This window comes from Gopherus flavomarginatus, chromosome 6, assembly GCF_025201925.1.
Source record: "Gopherus flavomarginatus isolate rGopFla2 chromosome 6, rGopFla2.mat.asm, whole genome shotgun sequence".
NCBI classification, from domain to species: Eukaryota; Metazoa; Chordata; order Testudines; family Testudinidae; genus Gopherus; species Gopherus flavomarginatus.
The window spans coordinates 118,541,647-118,555,024 of NC_066622.1; the positions used below are offsets into that span (position 1 = coordinate 118,541,647).

The following is a 13,378-nucleotide window of genomic DNA, read 5'->3' on the forward strand; positions in this document are numbered from 1 at the left end:
GTTAATGACACTGAAGGATTGCACTCTTTGTGTAAGTAGTTGCTATGTAAACTTGCCTACACAGACCCCTGCCTTCAACCTCCCTGTGATTCCATGCCTAAGTCTCTCCTTTACCACTTACCATATCATATGCCCTGAAAAGGGAGAGGGAAATTTACATTGTATCTACCATGGAAGTATTGCATACCACCAGCCTCATTTCAACAAAGATCATACTTAGATATGAGCCAGTGTCCCCAGAGGTGAAAGGTTAGTGCAATAATCCCTTATGCATATTATGTGGAAGTCGCTAGTAATGTATTATTACTATGCTACAAGATAGTGATTATTAAAATTTATTTTTATTTTCTATTTAAAATCAATATAAAGGGCCCATCCACACATATGCTGAGTGAGCTGCCTGATGTTTAAAATTACAAGACCAGAATGGAATACAATGAGCATATTATTTCTACTAAGAAGCAGCAGCACATAACCAAATACTATCCCCCCATACATTGGACTGCACCTTGGTCCACATATCTCTCCTAAAAGGCCAGGTGAAACAAATGGGTCCTTCAGTGTGCTCTGAAAGTCAACACATCTAGGTTATTTTGGACCAGGTGCAGAAGAGCATTCCAGAACCCTGGAGCCGTTATAAGGAATGCCCAGCTGGCACCTCTAAAATATCAATTTCTCTTCATCATAACATACTAAGTAATAGTTAACCCCCAGAAACTGACTGTGCATAACTCCATTGAAGGAGGGGAGAACAAATATTGAAAGTAGCTGAAAGTAGTTATCAATGTTCCTTTTATGTTCTTTCTTTATTCTGACCAAGATTTAGTTTGAATTTGAAAAAGTAAAGAAGAGACAAATCTACTCACCCTTATTTCTCATCTCCCATCCTCATACTCCCACTATGTAACTTACTGTTTACATGATAATTATCTATTTATATTGAGTTTAATGCTGTTACTTATATGTTATGTAACTCCAGATGTATAAAGAGTTTTGCTCTAGATTTGTGAACAGAGACATTATCATAATCAGACACAACCCTAAATAATAAAGGGGAAAATCACTAATGGGATAAGATGGCATATAGCGTGTCTTACTAGTAAAAGAAAGATATCCCTACTCACTCTGGCTCTCTTTCAGAACTGGATACAAGCTTAAGGTAAATGGCATAAAGACAGATCTGAACTACCCTGTTAGCAAATTTACTGAAACAAGCTGCACTTTTACTAGTGTTGACATTAATGGCCAGATTCTGATCTTGCACTAGAATAAATCAAAAGTAACTGAAATCAATGACGTTACTACACCAGTATCAATCTGTAATTGTCAGACACATAGAAAAACATAAACTGTTGAGCAACAGTCAACATGGTTTCTGTAAAGGGAAATCATGTCTTACTAATCTATTAGAGTTCTCTGAAGGGGTCAACAATATGTGGACAAGGGGGATCCAGTGGACATAGTGTACTTAGATTTCCAGAAAGCCTTTGACAAGGTCCCTCACCAAAGGCTCTTACGTAAATTAAGCTGTCATGGGATAAAAGGGAAGGTCCTTTCATGGACTGAGAACTGGTTAAAAGACAGGGAACAAAGGGTAGGAATTAATGGTAAATTCTCAGACTGGAGAGGGGTAACTAGTGGTGTTCCCTATGGGTCAGTCCTAGGACCAATCCTATTCAATTTATTCATAAATGATCTGGAGAAAGGGGTAAACAATGAGGTGGCAAAGTTTGCAGATGATACTAAACTACTCAAGATAGCTAAGACCAAAGCAGATTGTGAAGAACTTCAAAAAGATCTCACAAAACTAAGTGATTGGGCAACAAAATGACAAATGAAATTTAATGTGGATAAATGTAAAGTAATGCACATTGGAAAAAATAACCCCAACTATACATACAATATGATGGGGGCTAATTTAGCTACAACGAGTCAGGAAAAAGATCTTGGCGTCATCACGGATAGTTCTCTGAAGACGTCCACGCAGTGCGCAGAGGCGGTCAAAAAAGCAAACAGGATGTTAGGAATCATTAAAAAGGGGATAGAAAATAAGACTGAGAATATATTATTGCCCTTATATAAGTCCATGGTATGCCCACATCTCGAATATTGTGTACAGATGTGGTCTCCTCACCTCAAAAAAGATATAGTGGTACTAGAACAGGTTCAGAAAAGGGCAACTAAAATGATTAACACCACTAGTTACCCCTCTTGGAAAGGGTCCCATACGAGGAAAGATTAAAGAGGCTAGGCCTCTTCAGCTTGGAAAAAAGGAGACTAAAGGGGGATAGAGGTATATAAAATCATGAGTGATGTGGAGAAAGTGGATAAGGAAAAGCTATTTACTTATTCCCATAATACAAGAACTAGGGGTCACCGAATGAAATTAATAGGTAGCAGGTTTAAAACAAATAAAAGGAAGTTCTTCTTCACACAGCTCACAGTCAACTTGTGGAACTCCTTACCTGAGGAGGTTGGTGAAGGCTAGGACTATAACAGTGTTTAAAAGGGAACTGGATAAATTCATGGTGGCTAAGTCCATAAATGGCTATTAGCCAGGAAGGGTAAAGAATGGTGTCCCTAGCCTCTGTTCATCAGAGGATGGAGATGAATGGCAGGAGAGAGATCACTTGATCATTGCCTGTTAGCTTCACTCCCACTGGGGCACCTGGCATTGGCCACTGTCGGTAGACAGATACTGGGCTAGATGGACCTTTGGTCTGACCCGGTACAGCCGTTCTTAGGTTCTTATGTTCTTATATGAGACCAAAAACATAGGAAAGATAATTAATCTTCTAAATGCCTACATCTAGAGTAAGGGAGAGACCAGGTGGGTAAAGGTAATGTCTTTGATTGAACCAATTTCTGCTGGTGAAAGAGACAAGTTTTTGGGCTTCATAAAACTCTTCTGAAGAGCTTTGTGGAGCTTGAAAGTTTGTCTCCTTCACTAACAGAAGTTGGTCCAATAAAAGATATTACCTCAACCGGATCATCTCTCAAATCCTGGAACCAACACAGCTACAGCAACACTACTTCTAGAATAGTTTTCCAAATATTTATCTAATGGAACAAATTCATCCCTGGTTTAAATCCACTGAACTTATGAATAGAAGGATGAATTTGGCCAATATGTTTAAAAGGTAAGTCTGATAAATTATTGTTAAATATTGGTTACTTAGTTGGATAAATAAACTTTTCAGTTCATTTTTCGTATCTCCAAATTTACATACAGTAATTTATTTAGGGAAATACCTTGATTAATTCACATTCCTGTTGACTGTCCCTGCACTTACAAACAGTTTAACTCAAATCATAGATATGAGTTTGTATAACAACATGGAAAGAATCAAATATTCCTCTTATGGGGAAAAAATAAATGGTTATGACCACAAATTTCTAAGTAAATTTTTGCATCTCCTCCAAATATATTCCAATCCTACTGTGTGTGTTCATTATAGGCTACCAGAAGTATCTGTTTATTTAAGAATGGCCAAATTATTGTGATATTGAGATCACAGGTTAAATTCAAGATTACACTGAAAAGCTAAAGTAAATTACCTTTCCAGTGGCAGTAGGCATAATCTTCATCTCATTAGAGACTATGAAGAATTTATGTCAGACTGTTCATACATACATTTAGAATCCTCAAATTATATAGGTGTTCACAGCAGTAAAATAGGTCATTTATCATATCCAACAAACCCTGACGCTGAATTTACGAAGACTTATGCACATGCTTAACTTTATGCACTCTGAGTAGTCCCATTGAAATCAGTAAGATTACTCACACTGCATAAAATTAACCATGTGCTTAAATCTTTACAAGATCAGGTCCATATTTGCGTCTGCAAATCAACGTCTTTTTAGAAACACAGATTGTATTTTTTTAAGTTACTTGAAAGATTTTGAAAAGCACCAATGTAACAGGAGGTGCTGCACTCAGACTGACATGTCAATGAAGTGTAGAGGGAAAGTGTGATTGTGTACCCAGCTGATGATGTGTGACTTGCATTCAGCTGCTTAGAAACCAGCATATGGGTCATGAAGCAATATTTGAACATCCTGGTCTTTCTGAATACTGTACACTGTTAGTAGAAAGCAAAGTTATTTGTAAGAGAGGCATGTAATCACTTACTGAAAATAATTATAATTAATAAAATATAACTATTACTGCTATAGTCACTCCAGATTTTCTGTTAGATCTTAGTAAGTAGTTAAATGCCAACACTGGACTAAAACAGGAAATATCAAGGGCCCATCAGCTACAGTGCGTAGTATTATTCCAGCAAGTGAAGTGAACCCTGCTTGACAGTCAAAAGAGAACTCTAAATAAACCTTGCACACCAAACTCTCTGTAATTCTCACTGTAAGTATCGACACTTGTAATTCTTAAGTGTATTTCACCAGTCTATTTTCTTTCACAAAACAATTATGTTAAAAAGTCTCACTTATAACTCCTTCACCATTCCTCTATGAATTTGATTTGTGAGATGTTCATTTCAAGCTTTGTAGATACGTCTCTTTCTCCAGTGATTAATTACAAAGATTCTTTCACAGTTGCAAAATCTGAAAAATGTTTAATAGTAAGAACAAATATTGTACAGAAAAATGGATTGATTTCCCTGATGGTTTCTCTTAGAGATGTAAATATAGTTTTAAAAGTTAACCAGTTAAACGATTAAAATGATATCATGTAACCGGTTGATTAAAGGGAGAGGGACTGCGCTGCTCCGGCCAGTGGGTGTGGGGCCGTAGCTGCTGCTGGGGTCGTCTGGTGGGGCTGGGGTCTTCTCCAGTGGGCTAGGGATTCGGGTTGTCAGGCCAGCACAGCTGGGGCTGCTCCGGCCCACCCAGGGTTGAGGGTTAACGGTTAGGCTGAGTTAACCAGTAAGACTAATGATTACTGGTTAACCATTTACTATTTTACATCCCTAATTGCTATATTCCCCTTACTAATTTTGAAAACATGTTTGCATAACAGCTGTATCTCTTAAAACGTAGCACAGAGTTGCTCCTCTAGCAAAATCACTATTTTGCCTTTATGACCTCAATATATGTTCCTATGCTTGTCACAAAATCAGTATTATTTATGGTTGTTGATTCCTACAGCACCATAGGTTGCATAGATAGTACTTTACAAATGAATACAAACACATGTGAATTATGTGTGCAATAAAGCAAGGAGAGATGGTGATGCTGGGTGAAAAAAAATGGTGTTTAAATACAATAGGCAATCCTCAGCTGGTGTAAATTATCATAGCTTCGTTGTGCCACAGTTTACACCAGCTGAAGGTCTGTCCCGAATATCTTTGATAATTAGCAAAGTTAATGATGTAAAACCTGAGATGTATTTGGATTTATGCTCTTGAGGTGCCCGCATTATGAAATTCTGTTCTGAAGAGCCGGAGCCTTTTCTTCAATGGGAGTTTTGCCAGAGCAGAGTTTTGGATTGGGTACTGGGGCAAGAATGGTATCTCACTTCAAATTTACTCGGAGGTTCACAGTCGGACCCAGTGTAATTTTGAATCTGTAGCTTATAATATGATTTTTTTGCATTCTTTCACAAGTAGATTGTTATTTGCATATGAATACAGCCCCCCCAAACACTTACTACATTTGTAATTCCACTGAATTCCAGATATTCACATATTCAAGCACTCGTAGGATCAAGGCCGTAATTCACAACTTCAAGTGCTCAGACACCACAATGAGGGGGGGGTATGGTGTAAAAACCTAGACAAATCCTACAATTTACTGGCGAGAATTAAGATTTTTATGCCATTGCCTTGTAATTTCAAATACAAAACTTGAAGTATTTTTATTAATTGTGATGGACAATTGATTTGGTTTAAGGTTTTTATTTGACCAGAAAAGGAATCTGTTTTTTCTCTAAAATTGAAAAGTATGAACTATGTACACCCAGGAAAGCTAGAGGCTCACCACCTGCCCACATCCTTGTTACAAGCAGATGCAGAATGACTGTAAAAACAGTAATTCCCAAACCTCCAGGATAATAGAGAATACAAACACAAATAAATGCACCTTTGGAGCGTGCTCCTGTTATCTCACATTCAAACAAACACCATGATGTGATTATGATATTCATATCAAATTTGGTGCTCGGTGGGGGTGTACGTGTCACCTCCTCTGTCTTCAAAGATGTCAGGGGAAGGGGCTCAGCATGTCTAGTGGCCTTTATCCTCAGGCCCCTGAACATCAATTTCAAATGGAATGAATGAGCTCTGTGTGGGGTAATGAGCTCCAGTTATATTCGTGAGTCAGATATCTTTCTGCAATGTTTTTGTGAAAAGTCAGTAACAAATCATGCACTGTCCATAGCCCAGTGTGGCATATAACTGTCAAATACTGATATTTATTTCAAACGTGTGAAAGATGCTTGTCCTTCTCTAGGACGAGGTCCAAGCCTGGAGTTATAAAAAACATTTATCGGTAATCTACGGGCAGTGAAAGTGTCTGAACAATTTTGCAGCATGACAACTACTTCTTTTCTCACTTGAACGGCTAAACACTGGCTAAATCAAATTTGGCTAAACCTTCCCGCCAGCTCAGGCAAGGAACACACACGTGTCAGCTCTCAGGGGAACGAGGGGGGCAGTATCTGCGGTTGAAAAGAGAGGGTTAGTAAATAAAGCGCCTTCTTAACGCTACTATGGCTGCTGCGACCCACCAGTGCCAAACAGTCCGCACCCTGTGGTCTGGACGCGTTCATCCCCCCGCAGGAAAATTCTGCCGGCGGAGGAATCGTTGCTGGGGTGGAGAAGGGAGTTGATGGCAAAGGCGGACAACATGTGGCACAGCAGGGCGACCGCAAGAGCCCCAGGACTCCGAGGCTGCCAGCTGGGAGGAGGGAATTCCCCAGCTCCGGGCGCTGTTTGTGGCGGCGGGAGGGAGGCCCTCTGCTCCTGCGGATCCAGCGGGGAGGGCACCAGCAGCTGGGACAGCGCCGTGGCAGCCGCTCCGGGCGCTGAGGACACACACAAGCCGCGCCACGTGGGGAGCCGCCGGGGGCTGAACCCCGCGATTCCACGTGGCTGGGAGGAGGTGGGATCCGGAGGGAAGGGGAGCCGCGCTGAAGCGCCGGGCTGCCCGGCCAGGGACGAGCCTTTCTCGGCTCACGCTGGCGCTGCGCTTCCCTTGTTATTGTCTCCTCCCCAACTCGGCCACTTCCCCTAGTTTCCAACTTCATTTGTCTCGGCCGGGCGGGCGGGGACGTAGAAAAGTGCAGCAGAGAAAGGCCGGCTCCCTCCGTGTGACCCCCCGCCCCTTTCGCCTTCCCCTCCTTTCTTTCTCGCTGCGTCTGTTTGCACTTTAGCTGATCCACTAATCCCCCCAGAGAGCCTATTTGTAGTGAGGAATATCTATAGGGGGCGAGGCCGGCCCATGTGGGTTTGTGTCATTGGTTTGCAAAGAGAGACCCCGCCTATTGCCCCAAAAAAAAAAAAAAAAGGCGAGCGAGCGAGCCCCTACCTTTCCCATCCACTCCGCACAGAGAGGCGGGGAGAGGCCAGTGCCGAGCCCTTCCACCCAGCGCCGCGCGGCTGGAGCAGCCGCCAAGGACTTTTGGGGTGTTTGGTTTTTTTGGTGGTTTTTTTTTTTTTTAAAGAGCCAAGTTGAAATTCGCATCCTCCTCGCTCCTGCGAAAGATTCTTTCCCGGGGCTGCGGCTGCCCCCATCCCCACTTGAAGCAGCAGCTCGGAGGAGGAGGGGATTAAGTTTGTGTGTGTGTGTGTATGTGTGTGTCATTTTAAGGTGGATCTCAGGCAGCAAGAGCCCTGGAGAGAGAGAGAGAGGAGGCGATCGATAAAGGGAGAGATGCGGCGCTGAGAGAAGGCTGCTGCCGCCGCTAGCTGGGGGGCTTTGCTCCCTGTGGATATTTGGAGCCAAGGCAGAGGTAAGGGGGAAGCGGGGGGGGGGGGGGCAGGATATTTGCAATGAAGGGCTGGGCTGGTGTGCGCTCTCTCCCTACCTGCAGTCTTAATGTTTGTGCCCGTGGTGGTGTCCATGTGTTTTCGCCTCACTGCGCCACACAGAGCGGGGGGGGGGGGAAAGGACAAGGGAAGCCTGAAATCTGAGGACATCTTTGGTCATATCTCCCCCGGCCCGGCTTTAATCCGCCTGGAGAGCGCCCCTGCTCTACAGATCTATTTACAAATGTACGGAGGCGGGGATGTTTGCAGGTCTAGTTGCTGAAGGATGCAAAACTACCAGCTCCAATTAGAACCGGCGGGGTGGGTGGGTGGTGTGTGAAAAATATTTGCCCGTGCCAGGGGTGTGGTGTGTGTGTGTGCGCGCGTTCGGTGTGTTATTGTGCTGATTATTGTCTTGCCTTGAAACATCGCTGTGTGTGCATAATGCCCTGCGATTGATCATGCATGGATGTGATGCAGACTTCGGAGCACGCAGGGACAAATATGGGCCAGTGGCTTAAGCCAGAGAGCGAGTTCAAGCCACCAGAGGTAGTGCATATATATATATGTTTGTTCGGGGGGCGAAGGGGAAGGGAGAATGGCAAATCTTTAAATTGCTTCTCTCGCCCTCTTCAAATCTTCCCTTTCCAAGAAGCTCCCCCGGTGCAGCCAGAGAGTAAGTGAAAGACGTTAAATGAGGTGAAGGGGAAATCTTTTGTTTTGCTGGGCTCTGCATTGTTTACTTAGTGCTGAGTATGATGGACAACATCTGCCAGCAGATTAGCAGGGTTACCCATGATTTGCAGGGCTGCCAAAGTCTCGGCCAAGACAAGGGAGGGGGAGTGGGGGACGAAGGAGAGACGTTTCTCACTCAGCCTTTAATACAGCCTGGCCTGGGACCTCCTCCTTTTGCCCACACGCTGGAGCCTGCACTTCAAGTCTCCTTTCCTCGCGCACTTTTCGGGTGCACTTCAAGCCGCAGTCGGAAAGTTTGCCTAGTGCAAACAGTCATGATACTAACAATGGCAGAGTTGGGTCGTGGTGGGCGTGGCGCGTCGCGGCTCCTTTATGCATAATTCGCCAGGAGAGTAACGTATTGATTTGGGTTTGGGGGCTTGCTGGAGCCTGTGCAAAGTGAACGCGCTTGGCGGAGTGTATAAAACAAATACTTCCCGAGTTGGGGGAACAGGGAGCATGAGAAACTGGAGGGAAATCCGGTTCATTGGCACAGGCATTCTGGAATCAATCGAGTTTGGAGGGGAAAGCCCAGGGCTTGTAAATACGACAGAGACACCTTCAATCGGCTTCGTTCTGGAGGGTGGACTGAAAAACTCCTTTCCAAGGCAGCGTCCTGATTAATTTCCTTGTAACGTTGCAACGTAATGCAACACTTCTCACCCGGCATGGATCCCTAAAGCGATTGGAAAGCTGGTGCTCCTGCAGTCTAGGGTAGAGCCGACCAAAACATCCCTCGTCTCCATGAAACCTGCTAAGTCTAAAGTGGGGGTATTTACAGAATAAGGTTTCTTATTCAATAACTGACATGTAGTTATCAGTGCTCGGCGTTCAGCATTTCGGCGTGCCTGCGTCTGTCAGTCTGCTGTATTATTTAGAAGCGATCTTGATTGTTTGGTATTTAATACCCCTGACTATCCTCAGCAGCCTCAGTAACCATCTTTTAGTGCTGTTGAAATGAAAATAAAGTACGGTTTTCCAGAATGAAATGCCTGTACACTTTGGAAAAGTGTTTCACCTTTTTGATAAATAATGCACTGAAAAATTAAAATGCAGGTCAGTCACTGTAGCAATTCCTCTGGACACATTCGGGGGTTTTGCGTTTATATATAATATTAATCATCCTCTCTGGACATATCTTTTAGAAGGAAGCACAATTATTGCACTTGGTTCATTTAACTTGTTTGTATTACAGCAGCAAAGTTTGTGTGTTCTTTTGCACTGTTTTGTACAATAGAAGATGCTTTCTGTCCCACTGTATGCTAAGGTTCACACATTATTGGAATTATGTTCCATATAAGATCTGCCTGTGTTTTGTTTTTCTTGTGTGTACTCACTACAATTGTTATAGTCCTAGGAGAAAATAAATATTTTTTTCATGTAGTTTCCATAATCATTGGACAGTAAAATACCATTTTAGGGCGGTTTTTCTGTTGCTTAGGATTCCTGCTTATATACGTGGAGCTTTAAAACAATTTTATATTGTGCATTAAAACAAAATTGTGTCTCGGTCTTTACAGAGCAGCAGTGTATTAACATGTGCTGAAAAAACTAGTTACTCTGTATAATTGAGCCTGAAAGAGCTTGTTCTTTTAACGAAAACTAGCTAGACATAGAGCTGAAATAAAGAGTAGTCTTTTGTCTTTCAACAAGATTGCACCCCTAAGGTAAATCCTGGATGTGGCTTAATGTATTACACTTTGCCTGATACTGTGATGCTGTCCTTTTTATTACACCAGGAAGAAAGTGTAAGGAGATGAAGATTTCAAAATAAAACAAGACAAGTCATTTCTTCTTTCAAACATACTTAGTTGCCTGTGAAGTTGCATGCAACCAATGAATACATTTAGCCATAATTAGACCACTTTAATTGTTCATACATGACTAAATATAAGATAACTGAACAAAAGAAATAAACATTTATGGTTCTGTAGGGCAACGAGGGATATTTTATATATGTTGATCATATATTTTTGGTGATATTAGTGAAATACATAGAATAAAAGATGTCCAGTGCTTATTAGCCTCTGTGACCAGTTATTTCCATAGGGGAGGCAGTTTATCAATTGGCATAAAAGTGCAATTATTGCAGATTTTAGAAAAAAGTGCTGTACTTTTTAGTTTGTGCAAGCTTAGTGACTAAAGTAAATGGCAGACAAGTTGTCTAGTGGCAGAATATTTTTGTTAGTCTTTTCTTCACCGAATAAAGGTGATGCCCGCTTTACAATTCTTTAAAGGTTGCTTCAATAAGTAGTACTGAAGACAGTCTCATTATAGGAGTGTATGCTCAGAATACTATGAGGCATTTATGATTATACAGGTGATTGTTGTAACACAGGCATGTCACTTATACTGCAATAAACAAATTTTTTAGTAGTTTGCGTGTGTTTGTAATCTTTTAGTACCACAAAGCTGATTTGTCTTCAAACTTCACTGATGGTCTCCTGAAAAAGTTGTAACAAATTCTAGTTCAGAACATTTACTTATCTGCAGCCTTATGCTGTCTACATTTACTCTCCCTTCTTTAGTAAAAAAGACAAAAGCAGGATTTTGTTTAAGAGTTTGTCTTTCCCTGTTGTTTATTCTCCCAAGATAAGTCATAATCTTCTGTCCGCAACATCACCACCATTTACTGATAAACTAGGTGACATCACACACTCAGGATTATGATGTCAGGGGTGGAGGTGGGGCAAAAAACAGCAACAGATGTTTAATCCTGCATAAACAAAGCCTGTTCGCAAGCGAACAATCCATAGTATAATGAATGTGGGTAGAAAACACCGAAAAGAGTAACTATATCATTATGTATACAAGCAGGATTGTTCCTAACTAGAATGGTGGCCTGTGTGAAATGCGTTTGTGTTCTTGGTCCAACTCCCAGTGGACGGGCGTCAGCATCATAAAAACCACCATCACAATTGACATAAATTTGCCAGTTTTGAACCTGATCCTGCTGTCCTTACACACCCAAAACTACAACTGAATTTCAGGGGAGTTTTTGTCTGGCCCCTTTCTGGCAGCCTCATAAGAAATGCCAAGACATGAATAGGCATGGAGACTACACTACCTTTTCACACTGAAAGATATTCTCATCTTGGTGGGGCTGAAGCACACTGATGATGCAAACTTCCCCAGCTTACTCAATGTCAATAAACAGAAGATTCAGCCTTCAAGGCCTCAATTCAGTGACTTTCATTTCACACAGGATATTTCACTTTTATCTTTAATTTTCTTTTTTTCAGCCTTCCCCTTAAAGCCCATCTTATCTGTTTTTACTTCCCCTCTCTACTGCTGGAAGAATATCACTGATTGCAATGGAAATACCTGTCTCTTATTCCTTCTTCTGTTTGTTTCACGTTCATTTTGAACTACATAGGCATGAAAGTGACAGAGTGTGCTTCTGAATCAGAATTTAAAGTGCCAGGTAACATTCATTGTACAAATACCTGTTAACAAAATTATAATTCCTAGGGTGAAATCCTGTCCACTGAAGTCAGTGGCAAAATGCTCACTGACTTCATTGGAATCAGGATTTCACCCCATTCCCTACAGACAGAATGAAGAGGGATTAAACTGCCCCTTGTTTTTCTGCTATGCTCATTCCACACTAACAATAGCCCTGCTCTCTCACTGCTGCACATTCTGTATGCATATGCGAATCCTCATGTCATTTCTCCTTTCAGAGCCTAAAAACAAAATGCCCTTAGTGGAATAGTAATTTACATAAAAAGAGTTAAATGACAGGTATGTATTTATACAGGATGTTCAGCTGGAACAAAAAGGTTGAAGGGCCTGATCCTTCTATTAAAAATCCATGGGGAGTGTGGACTTCATTGGGAGCAAGGACAGACCCTATATTAAGAGTGTTATCATTGAAAAGCCACTGATCACGTTTGTTTAGTCTCCATTAAATCAGGAACTAAAGACACACTGAATGCTTCAGAATACTATTCTGAAACTTTGACGAATAATCAAATGCTGTTTTACAAATGAGGCCGTGAATATGTTAGAAAAGAACTTTCACCCAGTTCTTTCACATATTCCATCAAAATTAGCATCAAAGATCTAGGAAAAGATCTGTTTTGGAAAGAGTATCATTACTTATTGTATTCCACAATTATTTAACTTAGTTCAGATATAGTATAATTTGAGGAATCCTCAACAAATATAAAATGCAGACCTAGCAGGCTGTTACAATTTTTCACAACAGTATCTCACTCCAGTATTTTAACATGCCCATAGCAAAGTTTTGAATAGTGTAAGTTTATAGGAGCACATTTTCACTACTCTGGGACAAGCCAAGTTATTTCTAACTTACATGGCTAGTACAAGCCATCCAAAAAATGTATTGTACTTTGTCACTTTTAGTTAAAACTGACTTACCCTTTCCAATGTGTCAAGCAACTCCTGATTTAATTACTTTCAAAAACTGTATTGTACACATTCTTACAGAAATACTAGCTGAACTGCAGAAGTGTTATTTCAACTGTATTCAATCTGGCAGACAAATTTCCTTGACCAGCCACAGACTTAATGTGTATTTGTAGCCAGTCTAGGACACAGCACATTTAGGTTGATGTTTTTACTGATACAAAGATTATTAACACTGGGACCCAGGCCATGATCACATACATTATGGTGACAACTTCTCTATACTGAAATGACAGTGTTAAAAATGAAAGCTACTGCCACCATTCTACCATTACTGTAAACTC

At 41.4% G+C, this 13,378-nt stretch overlaps 1 protein-coding gene across 4 annotated transcripts in view; it reads left to right on the forward strand.

The window, feature by feature from the left end:
* The first annotated feature begins 7,527 nt into the window (after nucleotides 1–7,527).
* Nucleotides 7,528–13,378, forward strand: part of CTBP2 (C-terminal binding protein 2) — a 237,224-nt gene continuing 231,373 nt past the window's right edge. For 2 of the 4 annotated variants that reach the window (XM_050959317.1, XM_050959318.1), the window contains exon 1: nucleotides 7,528–7,912. The gene's annotated coding sequence lies outside the window, so the exon portion shown is untranslated. Of the gene's footprint in view, nucleotides 7,913–8,353; nucleotides 8,478–13,378 lie in introns of those variants that run through there. The other 2 variants (XM_050959320.1, XM_050959319.1) reach the window with 1 other exon arrangement.